The following is a 21,275-nucleotide window of genomic DNA, read 5'->3' as shown; positions in this document are numbered from 1 at the left end:
AATGAGATGTACGGACGACATATAACAACGAGAAGGAGACTTCAATTTCAGCAAAAACTCATGCGATGGTGCAATTAATGAAAAGAAACCTGGTTGCACAACGACTGATGTTATGTCTTGGCCAGGGACGAACCGAAGTGTAGGAATGGAAGTGCCGCGAAGTGGTCTTGACGTCCAATCATAATTAATTTGCTGAGAGCCTACCCCAAGAGAAAGAACATCTAATAGTCTCGATGCTGATAGAACTTGATTTTTAAGCAATGATACACCTTCTTCCTCCCGGATTCAATATTATCAATAAATGCTGATTCATGGGGTTTATTAAATTTTGTTCTTTCATAAATTACAAAAAATCAAGACTCATATCTCAATCAAATTTGATAAACAATGCAACATGACATTTTTATACGTACGACGGCAGTACACATGTAAATTATCCATGGGGATCCAAATTATGCTATTGGAAAACATTTTAGCTACGTAGTTCTTGATACATGATATGATTAGGAGGTAGGTTTTTGATATAATCAAAAACCAATTGAGGTGCATGTAACATCATGGAAACTATATCTTAGAATCCTACGGATAGGAACTGGGTGATGCATTATTATTGCTTACCCTTGCGTTAATGTAAGAACGAGCATATGGTTTTTCTTATTCAGACTGTTTACCACCATCGTGGATGCGGAGCGCAACTCATCTAAGGGGATTACGAATGTAATCCAGTATGATACCTTGCGCAATGGCCGTCACCGTATTGAGCTAGTAATACGAATAAGGGATGTGTTTTTGTGCTAAGCGCAACTGTGGCACATACGTTATACTATCTCAGTTTTGCATCCACGGTGTAGGGTTTTATTTCGTTTATTAACCGCTAGTTTAGACAGACTTCATTGCGTGTAGAATGCAACACTGACGAAGGCAAGCAAAAGTTCACACCCCATGAATAGAGCGAGCTCTGGTCAGTATGATCGAAGATGGGTGGTTAAAGGGATAGATAGAGCGCACTGTGGGGGCAGATACGGGGAAAATTGATGCTGAAAGATGGGGAGGTTGAGAGTGTGGTGATTGACGACAAACAGCCAATCTAAACGCCGCCTATATCGTCGTTAGTGGCGAACGCATACAAGAGCAAAGCACAACTCACTTTACGAGGAGGTCGGGGCTCATGGGTGTACTCCGCACGCATCTTCACTCCTTCTTCCTATGCAACCAGACGTTTAGCGAGTGGGAAAACTTAAACCCCTTGGTAAAGAGATGGGCGAGAGGAGATAGCCAACCGCTGCCACCGGCGACCCAGATAAGTACCTCGGGTCTCGGCGATCGCCTCCCTGCATTCGGATGGGCGTCGGGATTATCCCCCGCCCTCCTCGATTTCCTGACGATTTTCGCGTCCGCTTCCACAAATGGAACGCATTTAATGCCCCCACAAATGAACGCTAAAAGCCAAGCCGCAAAGTTATAAGCCCGGAATCAATTTGGCTGAAACGGCCGAGAGAGAACAGCTACTTATCAGGATGTAATGATGACCCCGTCCCAAGCGGGTGCTTAAAATGACAATCGAGGACCACTTGATCGTGTTTGTCAAAGTGAATGTTAAAGGGCGGATAATGGGATTGGAATATTTTGGAAGCTCCGGACCAACGACTCGTCAGTGTCTGTGATTACAGTCGTTCTGCGGTGAAGGAACTTTGATGATTGATTACATAAACACAAATTCGACAAAGCATTATGTAAATACACTAAGTATTTTCGGATTGTATTCAATTTTCAGACATAAACAGTTTTATTTAGGATACAAGAACTTAACTTAGGACTTGATAATAATTTTCATATTCTTTTTCAAACTTATATAATCTTCCCTTTAAAAAACCGTTGGTCTTAACACCAATCTTAAGGTCCATTAACGGTTATAATCCCCCACAACAGCTCTTAAACAGCAGGTTTGAGGACCAAGGTAAGTTTACGTGAACACAGAACCACTCAATATTTTAAATACGAAATCGGAGAGAGACATTGGCGATTTCCGGAAGAAATTCGGTAGCAAAATCATTGGAAAGGTAATGACTCATGAGAAAAAGTATAATTTTGATAGACCGGTACAAAAATTACGTATCACCGAGCAATAACGACTCAAGCCACCTCATATATTCTGGTCAACACTCTCCGTGACATTTTCGGAGACTTCAACACTTTGCCTTCGAACATTGGACGAAGAATCAGTACCATTTTATTTCATACCACGATGGATATCTTCAGCAACATCTGCACTGATGGATGGAGAAATCTTAGAAGCCGCGCACGTATAAGGATGCTCGAACACGGACCAAGGATATGCGAGGAATGCATTAGCGAGGATGGCGAAGGGCGATTCCTCTCGTAACGGAATCTGCTTGACCTCGTCTCTGAGAAGCGGAGTGAGAGAGAGATATATATAAGGAGAGAGAGAGAGAAAGAGAGACCGAGTATTTTGAATTTCCTAAGTTCCTACCCATCACACCTTCTGTTACAAACTCGCGGGCGCTCCCTTTCGCGAGAGGTGAAAACAACCGCGCGTCGCAGGGCGTGGCCTCATTCCCACGGAATGGGTAGGTAGTGAGAAGGATATAAAAAAAAAGTTAATTTCTTTTAAGCACAAGAGTACGTATATACGCACGGAACGCCCGTCAAATTATGTTTACATATATTATGACGGGCATGCGTAGATGAAAAAAAAATAATATTACTCTGGGTGAAACTCATCCCTCACGACCGTGATTGTGCGATCCCACGAGAGAAAGAGATAGATGGAGAGGGATGGAGAGAGTGGGAGGGGGGTTGGAGGGTGACGGGAAGAGCGAGGGGGGGGATGAAAGTGGTTGTCGCATCGCGTTAAAACAAAGGAGGGTCGAGGGGCGATCGGAGGGAATGGTAGGCTTCTGAGGAGTGAAGAAAGCCATATTTCGTTCACGTTCTGACGCCGCGGCTCGAGGGCGATGCATCTCGGTTCCGAGGTTCCCTCCCTCCCCCCCTCCTCGCTAGCGTGGGTTCGTGCAAACGGCAGAGCTGCCTGCGCCATTTCTCGAAGCACGGCTCCTTCTGAACGTGGGAAAGCAACTCTTACTTGTTCTCCTCTCGTTTCATACGTATTACTTATAAAATACCGATGGACGAAAAATCGGAGAATTAGAAATAGAGAGAGAAGTGTAGATTTAAAATTTGTGCTAAACATGTCAAAGTATATAAATTTGTGGCCGGCTCTCTGTTCCAATTCCACGCCCACAACAACGTTTATGCGCCACTTCCTTCACTACTGATGCATAAAGGTGGGAAGCAAGTTTTATTTTAGCCCCGTGGGAAACTTCAACTCTTGCAAAAGCATCATCACACACGGTAGGTGAGAGCAGACGAGGAATTTGGTCTATATACCTCATTTTGAAACATCATATATGCTATGTTTAATAATATAATACTTAAGGGCACTCTAGTTTTTTATTTGTAGGCCATTGGTTTAATCGGTCCTATTTATTTATTTGCGCTTGATCGAGGGTCATATTAATCTGAGAAGCAATCTGTTTGTACGTATACGTGTATTTGTGTGTGTACGAGCACACATAAATATACATACATATATATATATATACATACATATATATACATACATATATATACATACATATATATACATACATATATATACATACATAAATATAAATATATATACAATTGTGTATTTTTACATATTATATATATACTATATGTATATATTCATTTATACACATATACATACATGTGCATCTTAGAAAACGAACACTCTTCAGCGACGATACACATATATAAACTTCAATTCAAAACTTAACAACACTAAACAGAGAAACACAAAGAAATGACACTCACGAATGAGTCAAAGTTCAAAGATTTTTCCACTACTGCGAACAGATGAAACCCTAATTATAGTTTTAAAAGTCGTTACCGAATAAGGAATCACAATCGACTTTTGTGATGAGTATTATGTCTGCGACAAACAGTCTTGACTTAATTTCAATTAACCCAATTTTAACGATCCCTTAAAAATCCCAATGCGAATATTTAGATATTTTAAATTAACACTAAGTACTTCATCTCTGCAGTCATTCCAATTGTCTAAGTTTATTCGCGTGACATCAAACAAATGCAGTACTTACGTAATGGATCCGTGCGGCATTTAAAAAATAGATATGGATTCGTCCCACCAAAGTAAAATAAAGTACATAGCACGGGTAAAATTTTGCTTGAGAACTCACCAAAGAATCGAATCAAACGAAATGAAGAAAAACGATCAATTAACCTCGCCAATTAAGTTATTATCAGTTAAAGTGGTCCAATGGTCAGAAGTGGGTTTTCAAAAACCAAGAACAAGCTGTTACAGAATGCCGCTATATCTTCATGAACTTAACTCTGCTAAACCAAAAGGAATTTTGCAGAACAATAAATAATCCTTCAGCTACTTTTTACTTTCTATCTCACTCGTCCAATTTAAAATGTTCGTCTCTTCCTTCCTCTTCCCAATTACTGAACATACTTTTATTCTCTCATATTCATCACCACTGCAAATGCCTTATAATATCTCTCCCATCCCACCATTCCTCCTTGTCCTTTTTGGAATATCTCCTACGATAAAATATTGACAAATGATAAGGTGCTCGATTTTTCCTCCTCGAAATAATCCGCAGAATGAACGACGAAAATTTAAATAATCCGAGCATGATGGACCGTGAAATCACGCTCGACGCCACGCAACGTTTCGTGTGCAATGCAATGCAAATGGCGTCGTGCAAATTCAAAAAAAAAATTTCGTGCACGATTGCCGCCCGGGGGCGTATCAGTTGGACAGGAAAAAAAGGGAATGTTGCAATGACTGACGGCCGAACTGAAAACCAAGACAGAGACTGTGTCGAGCTCGTATTCCGCCACGGAAAGGTACCGCTGGCAGGTGCGGCACATGGCTGCCACGCAGTCAGGAGCGAAGCATCAAAACACTGCATGAAAATCAGAAAAAAAGAAAAGCGATCGTTTTTTTTTTCGTGTCGAAACTGCATCTGCAAGCCACCAGACTGCACCCATTCGCTCTCCGTGCTCTTTTTCCGTACGCCAGCCTATTCATCTCAATTCACGTGTATGTGCTCACTGGATGTCTGCGAGGGTGAAGAGGTGGGGTAAACTGGAGAACCGACTTGCAACGGCATAATCCGTTGGTAATTGATGCCGTCGGCGCCGACCGGATAGTGGGAGGAGGTTGGAGATAGGGCTCGGCGATATTACGATGTTTCAGCAGCCACGATATAGATTTGGTATGACATTCCGCCGGGGAATTCATGGTAAATTCTATGATACGACGTAAACTCGGTTTGTGCAATCTTGCAAATTTGAATTTCGATTTGCGATATGAAATACATTATACACCGATCATCCGGGTCTAGATCCACCAAAGTCCCGTATTATCTGAGATACAGCTTTACCTATTCACGTCTGTCCCTACATAGTGTATAAGCTACTTTAGATGTAATATGCTGGTACAACTATGACAAGGGAACACAGTGAATGAAAATTACAACTAGACAAAATGCACATATTTTATTAATGTAAGAAAAGGGGAATATTTTATTCACGAAAAGTTAATTCCTAAATAAAAGGTTTAAATATATATTTTGCGTGGGAAACGGATGTACATTTTCTTTCTGTGTTATTTTATGTTTGAATATAAACCTTCTGTCTAATCCGAGTTCCCGATTATCTGTATCCGTACATTATGAGTACACGTGATATTTGAGACAACGCGGAATATCCAAGTAATACCGATATGGTCCGGATTAATCGAGAAGCATTATGGCAGCGCCACAAATAGCCTTAGGGTCCAATCGATTTTATTAATGTGTAAGTTGGAGGGAGGGTTTAAGAAAATTAATATTTCGGAAATATTACGTCAAATTATAAAGGACGTGAGAAAAATGAGATGTGAGCACAGTTTCTACGTTGCCATCAAAATTCCGAAATATCGATCCTCGATATTCAATTCAACCACATCACGATACTCGAAAGCGAACATCGTGGAGCCATGTGGACTAGAAGGGGACAGGAGTGAAATGTGTGCGAGTGTGCGTGCGTAGGATTGAGGAAGCAGAGTAGGAACAGGCGCGGGCGGCGTCGACACCGCGAACGCGTTCGCTCTCTTGCGGCATTCGGCGCATTCCACGGATTCCGCCGAGTTCCACGTTGTTCGCGCGCAACAAAGCACTCGCGAAATTCAGGCATCCACCGCCTCCCCCCCTTCAATTTGCATATCCCCTTTTGCAGAGCCGGCCGCGGATGGGATGATGATGGCCACGACGCTACGGGCGGTTATGCCGCCATTGTGATGGCACAATAACGAGCGAAATTTGACTCATTGTTGCGGGATAACCTTCGGAAACGTCGGGTGACTGGGGCCAGGGAGAAGGGGTGAGGATTAGGGGGAGGGAGAAGAGGAAACCCAGTGGTCAAGAATGAATGGTCTCTATTATTACGTAAGAGGTGTCCTCAAATGAGAGGGTGAGAGATGACCAAGGGTGAGGGAAGGATATTTTTCGCTGATATCCTCACCGCGACATTCGAAAGCACTAGTGGATAGCGGACGATCCGCGTTTCATCACAACCGAGGAATAGACTTGCGCCATCTACAACGTACGGAAACCATAATCGGGTGGTACTATACTTAATTGTGCCACCTTATGTGCTGACTGAAATGATGGAAAATCAATCATCGAACGCTGACTCACCCAGCACCGAACTTTGAGGACTCAATGAGTTCTCTCTCTACTAGGGGAAGTTGGTAAATTCAGCTCACCGACTCCCATTCCCTCAAAGTCTTCGACAGAATCAAGTGGTTAAACTAGTACACTTGTTTTGTGGTATCTATACAATTGGGTGTCAAAAGATGAATGCACTGTATTCAAATGTTTACAAAATTCGTATTCTACTATTAATAATCTTGTAAATCTATATTATCTCAAATACAGACAATGTTGAGGATTAGGTTGGTAGGCGTATCCTTAAAATTTTTCTGGACCAAGCAAACCTACATCTATATGAATTCCAAAGCAATTTTCTATACGAACAATATAATATTTTCAAAGAATAAATATGCTGATCCTTAGATGGACTTTCTTCTGTCAGAATGGCTTAAAAATCACTTCAATAGATCGTTTGACTATCGAATGACTCAATATCCAAGATTCTGAACTTTTATGCCGCTTCTCTTTTTTACATAACAAAAGGGAAATACAAGCGCATTCATGCAATCCAATTTGTGCAATAGTGTATGATCCTCCGACGTGAATTTTAAGTATAAACACACTATGAATAGCGTGGGAGAATCATGAAATGCGTAAATTATACTATAACCAATACAAATTTCGTTATTTCTGACTACGGAGGATAAAATTAGCTAAAGGACGTGGCATATCCTCGAAAAAGAAACTATATTCCTCGTGAAAAATCTCCTCCACGAAAGATTCAACGGCATACTTCAGAGGAAGGGATCATAAAAATATGAGTAATACGACGCACTATCGAGTTTTGGGATATTTCGGCAGCAATGAGGACAGACCTTAAATGCCTTGTGTATCCAACGGAGCAGTGCAAATGCCCCATCCCATCATCATTGAACTAATGGCACTCAGTTGCGATAATAGGGTAGATTGAATTAGTCAATATTAAAACGCATAAGTCTCCACCGAGTGGTTACAAAAAAAACATACAGCTGCATGAAAGAGAGGTCATAAAGCGGTCGGAGAACATCAAACTTATAAAGTAACTAAGGACTCTAATAAAATCTCGAAGCCACCGTCCGAAAATAACCCAGGTAAAACCAGCCATTGTAGTGCCATAAACAAGCTAACAAGAGGAATAAAAGTGAGGTACAGGAATACATAATGTAATAATGAGTTATGAACCATACTGAGGCATTATTTCACTGTTAGGGAGAGATTGAGCCCACATGCGCTGACGAGAAATGACTTCCATGGCGAAAGAAATTTTATATGAGTTTCGAGGTGTTAAAACTTAGTAAAACTTTTGACCAAGGTCACAACGTAATGCTCTCGGTAAATATTGAAAAAGTCCCGCAGTGAAAAAAGGCAATATAACTTTATTCAAAGTAAACATGGAGGGCATTTAGGGGCATCAATAGATAGGAAGATAATAAGACCATAAAACCTTAGGTCACAAGAAAGGCCTTCGGGCGAAGTACACCACAAGACGAAAGGAAAATACGGAGAAATCTCATAAGGAGCAAGAAACACAAAAAAACAGTCAGACAATAAATGCAGTATACGCGTCCATAAATGACGTCACGCTATATTGTTCCCGTTTTACCATCATTTTCCCCACGTGATTACCCTATTCACCTTAAAATGACCTCACGATGTTTTCTTGCCTACTTCTCTCAATTAGTTTTCAGCAAATCCTTCCTTTAGAGGTGATGTTAAGGACCTTGGTTTTTATCTTATTAATGGTTTCTATGATAGATTTGGGCGCCACCCACTTGGGAGACAATTAAGTGCAACACATAATATCATATTATTAAAACCAGTCTGCCAGGCAAGGTAGGTTTTTACTAGATCAAGGAACTAAGCATTAATACTTTTCCGAGACTCACATAACGCTACACTAACTACCATTAATATTTTATAGAAAACCGCTTTTAGCTGCAAATAATATTTCGCCAAACGCCAGCCAAGTACTCACTTTTCCTGCCTTCTTCTAAATTCTTACCACGGACGTCTCTCTTCCCCTACCATATTTAGCACTTACTTTGTTCCCCTTTTCGCTCATCTCAATTCTTTCATTCTATTTGCCACCCACACCACTAAAACATTCCATGCCCGCTAATCCTCTGGCCTAAATGACCAAGCTTTATATCCGCCACATGAAACTATGCTCCACATAAAAGTTTTCGCAAGTCTATCTTTGCGTCTCTACTGCAACATAATATTCTAGGGCGGAAAAACTTACAGAAAAGGAATGAAAAGTAAACCAATCATTTGCAGCCTTGACGGAAATTACGGCAATATTTATTTGGTTGATTTTAAAGCAAGGAATAAGGATCAACGGATCAATGATTCACTTTAATTTATCATTGAAATACGCAAATCTGTACAGTAATTCTTTGCAAACTTTGCAATTGACAATGATTTCGTTTATTTGGGACGCATACCTTGAACTACCTGGTGAAAAACGGGGTTCCGACGTCAAACCTAAAGATGACATTGAATGTCGAAACCAAGGTCGCATCATAATAAATTTTCTGTGGAATCATAAAGCCACTTTTTTCATTTTCAAGATTAACTAAAGAAAATAATCGCTCCTAAAAAGTTGGCAATCATGGGTTATTTTTTGTATTGTTTGTCAGGTATTAAATGCTAATGATTGGCTAGGATTTATCTCAAAAACGGAAACGATTACGCCCACAATTATTATCTATTTAGTTACAATGCGGCAAAAATGATATGAACAATTTTTAAATCAGGTTGGGGAATCAAAATATCATTTTCACTATTTAACCTCTGACGTATTATTTTAATTACGATATTTTATGGAAGAATTGGCATTCTCAGTCAAAAATCGGCAAGAAAACCAAATTCCTCGCATCAAATGGAATTAATTTGCCATTTGCAACCGAGTAGATTGCGGCCTACGAAACCATCTCTATAAGGGCACTGTGAAAGATATCAACTACTCTCGTCCACTTGATGAATGATTATACCACCAAGATAAAAGCAAAGACGAATCGCAATGCGCTCTGGACCGCCGACACGTCCACTTCCCCATGGATATTTCCATCGGAGCCGGAGGATCTTCGTATTCTCTCCCAATCGGAATGAAAAACGTGCATGGGGATTGCAAAATGAGACTTTCCACTGTTTTCACGAGTGAAAATGTTAGTCTGAATGACGGGTCACGACTTTTTCTCTCTTTCGTACAGAGGATGACATTCACCTAGCAATATTCCCTCCAATGCTTCTGTTATTTAATTTTCTTTGGATGTGCTCATTTTATATAGGTCCTAAGAAAGCAAAATTAAAAATAAAATTGATTCTGTAAGTATTACCTCCATTCGGAATCAGTGAAGACAGCCTGCTATGAAAAAAATACTTTAATTCTATAGATTACACTTATACCAAATACAGGGGTGAATAGCATAGAAAATAGAAACTTTCTACGATATGAAACTACCAGTGGTTAGTTGGCCAGTAATTTTCTCTATTTTAAATGTAATGGCCTCATTGTCTCACGTACAGGGACACATCAAAGTTATTTTTTACGACGTAATCCAAATAATCTTCCCAAGCAGAAGAATTATGCAAAAATCTCGATGGTATTTAGAAATGAAAATTTACCGTTTTAAAATGGAGATTATTAGCATTCATCCACACAGCGATCCTAAATGATCTTAAAAAATTTAAATATTGATAATTCAGCCTCGAAAACAAATAAAAATATCCCACGAACGTTTCCATGAATAAGAAAGCCGTAGGCTCTAAGTGAAGATTGGGAATAGTAAGTTTAAATATAAGTGTTTTACAAAGTTTAATGTGTAATAGGTAAAATTAAGCTGGATTGCAAATTAATAATATTAAAAATTAATTATTCGAAATAGTAATGGTATTTTGGCTTGATGCGCTCCGGAAGTTAAAGAGGCCATATCGCACCGAGTCCTAACAAATGCAGTTTTTTCCCGAATCAAAAGATTTAAGTTTTATTAATGACCACAAACCAGCGCAAAAAATATTCGTCGGGGGTGATAGGTAATGGGGGTCCGCATTAGTGCGGCTGGAAATTATTCAAGATAAAGAAAGGAGTTTCGTGCGAGATAGGTAATCCACCTTTCTCTTTCCTAGTCCCATATCGGGAGAAAGTCTTCGACAAAAACGCTTTGCGGGCTGATCGTGAGAAAAGAGACTGTGATAGGCATTTGATTCGACTCTCATGGGAATGAACGAAAAAAAATGTTAAAAATAAAGACAATCACTCCCACACGAACATCTGAATGGTATTTTTCATTCCTTTATTTTTTTACTCCAGGAAGTGACGTTTCATCTCCTTCAGTATATCCACATATGTATACTCTTTCATCCCTACGGTTGAACGATTTCACCCATAACCTTTAGAAATTTAGACGCAATGAGGTTCCTTCTCTGGGGTGCTTGATTTATTTTTAGTAGCAATGCGGAAAAATCACACGTATGAAGCCCATCAAATCTCCTTGCCTAGTGAATTTGAGTATGAAGCACATTCGATTGAAAACTTCGCCGTTTTAGGCACTTCGGAACACTGGTGAAAAGGATAAACTATTTTTATGCGCCTCAATTGGTGGAGAGAATAAATCAAAAGCGATAGCGATTTCCGCGATAGGAATCCCTCTTAAAGATTCAAGATGGACTTTCACCTCGACGCAATTTCACGCAACAAAAGCTAATGCGTAGGTGCAAAAATTTCAAATGAAGGAAAGGAAAAATATTGGAAATCCAAAATTCTTTGACCAAACGTGACTTTTGAATAGATCGCGGACGTTGTTTCGAAATGGTTGGTTTACATGTTGGTGATCTCGACTATATGACCATGGATGTATATATTTAAACACGATATCATTGAGAAATATGAACAAGTACTTTTTCGCAAGGAAAAATTAAAGCACATTATTTTATCTTAGTTTGTATCCGTGCTTCTTGACGAATATGAATTCACAGGCAGGATTAATACTAATTAGACGCTTTTTCCCATGACATGACATCGAACAATGTAACATTGTTAAACCTTCCATTTTCCTGAAAGTTTCAAATGTCTCACACCTGTATTTTAAGAATCAAATTTGACATTGCGGACGATACACCGAAATAAAGCGTTTAACACAAGATGCTGTTGAGGTTTTGTTCATAAAACCCTGTGAAATCAGCACATTATGAATTCTAAATCGTTTTAAGGCAGGATCCCTGGGATTTCATTGTTGTCATCGAGAACAAAAGCCTTCTTTCAGCAGCGACTGAATATTTTATCCCTTCGGACGCACCACATGTCATTCCACCACTGGCACCTTCCTTCCCGCGTCGACACTGGCGGAAATTCACGAGAGACAAGTCTCGCGTTAATCGTCCGTTAGAAAGAGACAACAGGTCACCACATACGGAAGAGGAGGAGAATCTGAAGGAAACATAAAGTCCCCGTCCCACTGAGAAAGGCGCTGAAGTATCTCCTCTGCCACCCCCCTTCTCCCGCCCCCTCCCACGAAAAACCACACAAACATCCATCCCCTCGAACTTTTTTTACCCCCTCTCTGCCCTTACGCGCGGCCATAATGCGCAACTGTCTTCGGAGAAATATGGCCCCACTTGTCATATTCCAACCCTGCGTTCCCAGTTCCCATTCCCCATTCAGTCCTCCCCCTGCCCGTCCATCTCTCTCTCCCGCGCACCTTTCCACCACGAGGCCGAACCACCAGCAGACTTCTCCCTTTTACCCCGATTCCCTCCGCAAACAAGCGAACAGACAACACCGCAAAACGAGAGACGAAAGTAAAAAATACCTTTTTCCTTCTCTCTCTCTCTCACACACAAACCATCCGTCCCTCTCCTTCCACACAAACACCCACGCACATGAACCCCCCCCCCCGCCCTCTCTCTCTCCACCATCTTTCTTTCGGTCGTGGGGGGAAATTTTTCTCGAGAGGCAAGGAAAGAACGAAAGTTTCCTGGGTTGCGCCCCCTCTTTGTTTCCCGCATGCAGTTATTCTTCGTGCCTTAAGGAGGCAGCCGTGGCGCGCGCAACGATTTTGGGCAACAGCCCGCGGATCATCGGAATCGATGGTGCGGCTGCGAGGGGATGAAAGAGATAGGAAAGAGGAGGGGATGGGGATGCGATGTGATGGTTGAGCTCGCGGGAGGAAGAGGGCGTGGCGGACGAGGTGGGTGGGTGGCGGTAGAATGGCGAGCGCGTTGATTGCGAGCCCACGCATAACTGAGAGCGAGAGAGTGCTGAAGACAATAGAAACATTTTCACACGCCGACCCGCCGGAATTTCGTTCGGAGTCAGAATTCGCGATTTTTTGAACTGGCAATGGTTGGAACCGTGATGATTGCATTCCGAATACTATGTAGGAGAACAAGACAAAGCAACACACATGAAATTTCATATGCGAGAAAATAAATTGACATCGAATTGAGTAATAATCACCGGTCGGGCAATTCGGTATGAAATAACTCCCCTTGCCGCACGTCCTTCCGGTGGATAGCAGAGCTATAAGGTATAGACGAATTCTAAATGAGCAAATTGATTCGAAGTTGACTCATTGGCTACAGAAGAAAAAGATATTGAGTTTAAAAAAATAAAAAATACGTGTAATACCTTGGAAAATAATAAATATTGGTAGCGTGCATAGGTATAGAGCACACCGGCAGCTGAAAAAGGACCGTTAGCCCTGAGGAATGGAGGATGTAGACTATGATATTTTTTGTCCCGAGGTGGATGAGGAAACTAAACTTTTGTTAAGTTCTTAGTAGGTATTAGTGTGATGAATGAAGGGTGAAATAATGAGGAAACAAAAATATCAGGAGTGACTGATTATAAGACTTAAGTTACGTTGTAAGGGCAGCGATTTAAGAGCAAAGGAGTTGAAATATTCGATAACTTGAAAGCGAGGCAAAAGTGAAAGCGTACTGACGTATTTGATTACGCATCGAGGAGGAAGGGTGCAGGAGCTGTTCAAATTTAGGATTTCTGATGAGAAAGGAGGCGAGAGAAAAATATGAAAGGATAAAATGAAAACTAATCAACCTCGAAATCCAAATGAGCAAATTTCCTGTGAAAAGTAATTACGGTTTTTGCAGAAACTACATCAATTAATCATTAATTAATGATTGAAATCACTGAATATCCATTATGTCGCGAAAAATAGGATTTTGATAGATATTTTCCTAAAACACGGCCACGTAATCACATTCAACACAATCCAATTCGAATTAAGTTCAGGGTATGAAATTAATCATGCCTATTTGTTGAAAAATAAACACCAACGTAAATTGCGATTTACTGAAGCATCTTTACTAGATTATGAAAGTCCATGGGGAGTATTTTAATTGTAATCTTAAAGCATTTAACGCTAGACTTTTTTTCTCAACCCACAAATTATCAGATGGTATTTTGTTACGAAACGAACTAATGTAGCATACTTTATTAATTTTATGCGTTAAAAAATCAAATTTGATGGAAAATATTATTTCAAACAATTAAGAGTGGCGCAAAATCCAATCCCTTCACTTCTGTTTTACCACCAAAATAATTACTGATTTAACACAGCTTAAAAAAACTAATTTAAACGAGGCTTAAAATCAATGCTTCTACAATCGCTCAGAGATAAAAACTGTTATAATAGGAAGCAAAACTAAACTAAACAAAAAGACTATGAGTGTAATCACATTACTGAGCTTATCGAAAAGGAAATAGGAGAAATATGTCCATGTAAGAAAAATATTTATTCAACTCGATATGATTGTTTATTCATTGAAAAAATACGAATTTGAATGGAAAAATATAGACTATTAATAGATATAGCATATGAAAATATCACTCCTCATTGGTACCACATATTTCTGTTATTTTGTTCGAATGAGATCTATAGTTTGGCTACCGCAAAACCAAAGAGTGCTTTGGTTGAAAACCAAGTTTTTTTTCATTAAGAACACCTGAAAAATACCCTTCAGTCGTTGACTAACTGGGATGTCAAGAACGCACCAACAGTAAAGTGCTGCTATAATCCGGGATGAACGGGTCTGTTAGCGGCGCGAATAACGGTAGAAATCGGCAATGTTAGCCGGAGCTGAAACTAGCTTAAAAATCTAAAATTGATAATACCTTTTCGTTACGGTTTATTTCGCTTAAATGACGGACATCAATTCACAAGAGTAGTTAAGGGAAAGGAGGTCAACAGGGTGGGCCGAAAATATTGAACGGAACGGTTGGACATCGTGAAATTCGCGTTAACTTATCGTTCCGCCTGAGGATTCCGGCTGACTAATCCTTGAGCGTTCGTGAATGAATAGCTGTACGTTTCAACGAGTCCAAAACTTCCTCTATTCCCATGCAACTCACCGTCCGAAGACCCTTTAAATATGTGGACGCATTTCACTGATGGATAATAGAGCCGAATCCCGGTGAACGCTCAGGAACGAGATTAAGTCCGTACGCCCAATGTAGAAGTGCTTGAAGAATTGCAGAAGAAACTATAAAAACCAAATAATATTGCGATATTGTTCTGCACTTTAATGTGCTTCCACAGTTACTACATTGATGTGCTGGTACCCCTCATTAGAGCGCGTAGCCGTACACGATGTCACATAATCGCCTATTAGTGATATGTTTGAACTTATTAGGAGTTTATTTCAGGAATGCTTATAATAGAAAAAAGAGAGAAGCGAACGAAGTCTACACTCGCCCACTATGATGTATTTATCTTCTCTTCTACTTAAGTTCTTTTTGAGTGTGTAATGAAATGACGAAGTTTTGACTTCATAAATTGATTCTCTATCCTGTTTTATTCGAGTGGTCTCATATTGAAATGAATTAACGATATTCAACAACAACCCCTCCACACCCGCTCCCAATTTAAATAATTATTTTGGGACAGACCACCTATCGTAACATTTTTACGATATTCATCTTATATTCCTCGTATTGTATCTATATTGCCATCAGGACAAATTTATCATGAAAAAATATCTTTATTTTGAGAACGCGATATATCATCGAATCCCGCTCATTACATTTACCGAGTACTGAAATTAAATATCATGAAAGGAAGTAGTGATAATACAAGCAATTAATTCATTATTATTCGAGCAAAGAAAAACGAGGTGTATAGTAAGGAGATGGTGCGCGTTACGAAAAAGAGCGGGTATTTATTCGTGAAAAGGAGCCGCTTCCACAAAATATACCACCATTATGAGGGCAAGTTTCCTTCGATTGATCCTATCACCCGTGGTCGAGACCAAAATTCAAAACGGTCATCAAAGACAGAAAGTAATAGAATAACAAGCTGTATTATACATTAGTAAGATTATTACGATGGCGAAATCCATTGAAATTAACTATAATTTTCAGCAAAATAGAAAAAAATGAACTTTTAAGCATTCTAAAAATGTTGCATTATTATAAATACTTATATTACTAAAAAAGGGAGATATCCTATGATATTCCAGTAAATATAAAATTACTTTCATGTAAATTATCAATGCGAAGAAATATAAATGGTTATTGAATAAATGATTGCACCAATTATAGGCTAATGGGAACATATTAATCTAATTTTCTTCTACAGGTAGGGGACACAAATTAACACAAGGAAGGCAATTATGTCATACTATAAATTACAATTGCACATATCTTACTAATTTTCTGAATAAATATTGCCCATGCATGAAAAAATATTTGCGGGACGATATTATATTATACTACGACCAGAAACACAAAATATTTTAAGTTCTACAAGTTTCATAATCTGAAACTGAATACCAGTCACGTCTTACCTCCATACACTGATGCATCTTAGAGAATCATCATGCACCAGTTTATTCAAAAAATTAAATTGCTTTAAATAAACTGCAAAAAGCGAGCAAGGAAATATTTTGATGCTAATAATTCTTTCAGAGTATATATGTACATGAGAACAAGGAAGTTGATGGATATACCAGAGCGGAAGGAGAAAAAGTTAAATGGATTAAGGGAAAGAACATTTGAGCGGATAAGTTCATAAGGACTCGAGGTCTGCTTGGGATGATTCATTCCAGACATTTATTTTCTCACGAAATGGAAGGCGCCTACTGTTGCGTGAGGTGTTCGCTATATATCCAACTCGGTGAGAAAAATTTCCCAAGTTTGGAGTAAGAAGCCTTTTTTACAACTGAAACGCTGAGATATAGGCAATAATAACTTCCAATCTACTTCTTGAGTGAATCCTTTAAAAGGTTTTTTTATTACATTTAATCCCTCGCACTCTGTCAGGCAGGTACCAGGGAGACATTTTTGCCCGCCAATGCCAAAAAGGGAAACCAAAGCGTAATTATTAAGGCAAGCAGTACCATGCTCTGTCGAATGAAAACACTTTGTGAATTCGTAAACGTGCAATGTAAAACTACTGAGACTAAACACCAGAAATTCGATAAATAAACATTAAGTTAACGCTTCTCCAGAAATTCCAAGATTCTTTAACGGGATACTTGACGCCAAGTGTAATTCTGAATTCAGAAACATCCTGCCACACAATGAAAACCGTGGTAATAAAGACATCTCATTTGATTTGTGGCGCCACTGGGTCCATTTAAAAACTTGGCTACAAGCCATCATCATTTCGCCATCATAATACATAGCCGAAGCTCACCGAAACCGTTTAATTATGTTTTCTGACTCTCATGAAAGGCCACATCATGATGGGAACAGAATAATGACTCAAGAGCGGCAGCGATGAAAAGCAGAAAGGTCAAATTTCATAATTCGATCTCATAAATATGAAAGAATGTTTTTAATTTCTATTGATGAATGCATTTTTAAATAGCGTTCAAAAATATGTCGGCATTGCACCATTAATTTCAGATAATTCGGATAAATACGTGGGTATTTAGTCAACTCACCTCGATGCAAAACATAAAATGACTTTATAACGTTTTAAGTTTTGCTTATTTACTGCAGTTACCGCAAACACTTGACCACAGTCTGCATTTATTTTAGAGAAGACAGAGTTTTCTCCTTTCAGGTGAACCGGAATTCTAAATCGAGATAACATAACCGAATGAAAACTTTCGGCAACGTAGATGAGGATCTCAGCTATCTGATGTGATTTTGGCACTATTCTCTGATATTATGTCCGTCGTTGCCTCATTAATTTCAAATCAGAAGCTCTCTGTTAAGCAAATGTTAAGTTACAATCCTTACTACCACCACTTGCTTGAAAAATTTGAGCGAGGAAATATCTCGAAAACTGCTCACGAAAAGGTCGCATCAAGCTTTATTTAAATATATAAGTTTTAGATTCCGATGGACTTTCATAAATATCTATCCTTCCATTAGACATCCTAAAGGCACATGACTTTATCCCTCTTTAGGAGAAACCTGCTAAACACGATGATAAAGAAAACGTTTACCATTAGGATCAGTAGATATGCGTGATGCGAGGCACTAAAAACTTTCGTGCCTATTGGAAGTTATGATTTCAAACTTAACAACACTCTCTCTGGCTCTGAAACAACGTAATATCTGATGAAAACTTTCAGGCATTGCTGGGTCAATAAGTGCTGTTCATCGTTGAGTTTTACAAGGTCCATTGGCGACCTGATAAAAGGTTGCCCGTTAATGGGTATGAGAAACGAAACCTGCACGAGTTACAACTATGCGTGGCATTAACCACAGGCATGAGGCGTCGACATAGGCATGCATCATGCGGAGCTTAGATTATCTCTACGCAAACTATAGCGACTCAATAACGAATGGAATTCATAAGGAGTATTAATAAAATTAATTCAGCCTTCATTTCGTACAGAGAAAGGAAATCGTCCAAAATTGCGGAGTCATGAGCGATTAATTACACGGAACATCCACCACGACTTCGATGTTGGAAAATCGTTGGCGAGGTTGGAAAGCAGCATTATGGCTCAGAAAAGAGATGGAGGTATATTTCGGAACTTTTAACGACGAACATGAAACTAGCCCTTCCGTAGTGTACCTTAATGAACAGAGACTGCTGTACTTCCTTGAAGAATTCATTCGACAGTTCATCACTGACTTAAACTGCCTTTGTACTCATGTTGCTTTCATTAAATGGTGAACACAGTTATTCAATCACAAAGTCAACGCCGTGAAACAAAAACGAATAGGCAAAATCAAAATTTAAATAAAAATCTCCTTGCTCCTCCATCATCATTTATAAAAAAATGTAATGCTTGCAAAGGTAACCTTTTTGAAAATTCAAAGAAAATGAGGTGAAATGCATTAATATGAAATGCACAGCCATGGGTATATAATTAAATAAAAGTTTCGCCGGAATCAGATATAATAAAAATTAACGAGGAATTCAATTAAAACCCATTATTTATAAATATACGACTTTGACATTGTTTATAAATAATGAACATGCAAAGTGACACAAAACACCAGAAGAAACACGGATGGAGTTTGTTGAATTTTAATTTGAATAACTGGATTGCAAAAAGGAGTCATTAAAAACCCTTCAAGGACCCACCGTTATTAGATTAATAGACAAAAACTAATCATTCGAACCGTACAAAAATATGGGTAATAGTAGATGAAAAAAACATGAAGATACTGAAAAAGGATTGTAAAAACAAAATGAGCACAGAAAATTGAGGAGTAAATGACAGGTATACGAGTATGTATGCATGCGCATCGTTCAATTTGTTCTTTTGAAATCTTTGGAGATGATTTTTTCCCGAGAATTCATAAAAAACCTATACCTGACCCTTACAAGCATATCCTGAATACCACACATGGCTTTCCTCTCTTTTCTTATTAAACACCGAAACAAAAACAGCAATAAAAACCAAACCCCATTCTTCCGCACTATGCTCAAACGATCACGGATTCGAATTTTGTTTTGAATCGATATCTTTTACGCACAATGAGAATTCTTTTATGGGATCATTTATGTTTTTTTTACGTCATGGACTCGAGGATTCCAGATGATGAGGCTGGAAACCAATAGAATGAGAGACCGTACGGGGGAAAGAAGATGAATAGGAGAGAGAATAGGTATATATAAGGGAAGGGTAAGAGAGGGATGAGTCGGCGAAAGAGTTGGAATGGAAGAAAAAGGGGGCGTTATATAGAGAGCTTGTCGTCGGGTAATGAAAAAAGATGGGGAGGTCGAACGATAGGAAAGGCATTCCTAACTTAAAAGGAATTGGTCAAATGGGGAAGGAGAAGAGATGGGACGAGGGGGAGGATATTGGATTTGCGAAGGGAGGGGCCGAATGGAAGGATGCTTGGAAGAGGGAGTGGCGGGAGGTGAGACTGCAGGAACGGAGGAGGAAGAGCGGGGGTGGATGAGGTTACGCAGTAAGAGGGCGAAGAGAGGAACACGGAAGGGAGGGAGGTGGGAATAAACGAAGATTTCGAACAAAAGAGGCCGAGCAAAAACGAAGAAGCAGCAGGGAAAAAATCAGGAAATAGGATGGGAGTGAATGAGGAATAATTTGAATTGTGCGAATTTTTCAAAATGTTCACTCATACCCAAACCTTTTCAGGCTCTTATTAATATTACCATAAAAAAACCATGCAGGAGTACATTAATTTGGGGCTGATTTATTTTTTCCTCGTTTCGAACGGTTTCGGAGTGGTGAGGGGCAAATGTATTGGCTTCCGCTTGATGATGCTAAGAATTTGGATTCCCCGACGTGGTAGAATGATTTTCCCCGAGTTTTCTCCAGGCCCAACTTCAGTTGCGAGAACAAAACTCAACAGCGGTACTTCCTCTTATCGATTGATAGGATTGACTTTGGAATATACGACGTCCTTGCTCAAAGGTTGGCTATAAACTGACGCGAGGTTTCTGTCCCATCGTCCTCCTACTTGAATGGCACAGTTTCCGGCGTAACATGGTGGAAATACTTCATGATGAAAAAAACACTTTGCTTTTCCACGTAAATTTTTTTTATTACGACCTAGGTTTCGTTACAGGGTAACATTTTCAGGCTACCAGAAGATGCTACGCTGCAACGAAACTTGGGTAGTAATAAAAAAATTCTACGTGGAAAAGAAAGCGTCTTCGACCTCCTACTACCTCTATTTTCACCACACACTCATCTTTCCTTGACCGCCTCAAGAATTACCAGTGTAAATTATTATATAGTAGTAGCTAAACATTTCTTTTTAATACCGTACCTATTTATAGAACAGAACGACTTTGCGTCATGTAAGCCCAAGGAAATTGAATGGAAAAATTACTTCCAAGAGTGACTTTCACTACAGGGTTTAACATTTCATAAAAAAATACAGAATTTACTTAAGGTACGGTGCTATTCTAAATCAATTTTTCTGCTCCGAAATTACTTTCTGCCCAGACAAAATAAGTCAATTGCAAAGGAAATGCACGTCGGATGGAGTCGATCAATTTTCTATAAAAATTTCACAATTGAATAAACATTCTAACATGTTCTCGAAAAATAAGATTAAAAAAAATTCATCCGTGAAATATTCGCTAAAGAAATAAGGACAAAGAAAAA

The sequence above is a fragment of the Hetaerina americana genome, unplaced genomic scaffold (genome assembly GCF_022747635.1).
Source record: "Hetaerina americana unplaced genomic scaffold, ioHetAmer1.1.p SCAF_7, whole genome shotgun sequence".
NCBI classification, from domain to species: Eukaryota; Metazoa; Arthropoda; class Insecta; order Odonata; family Calopterygidae; genus Hetaerina; species Hetaerina americana.
The sequence above is the reverse complement of the archived record's forward strand: the minus strand, read 5'-3'. Positions refer to the sequence as shown.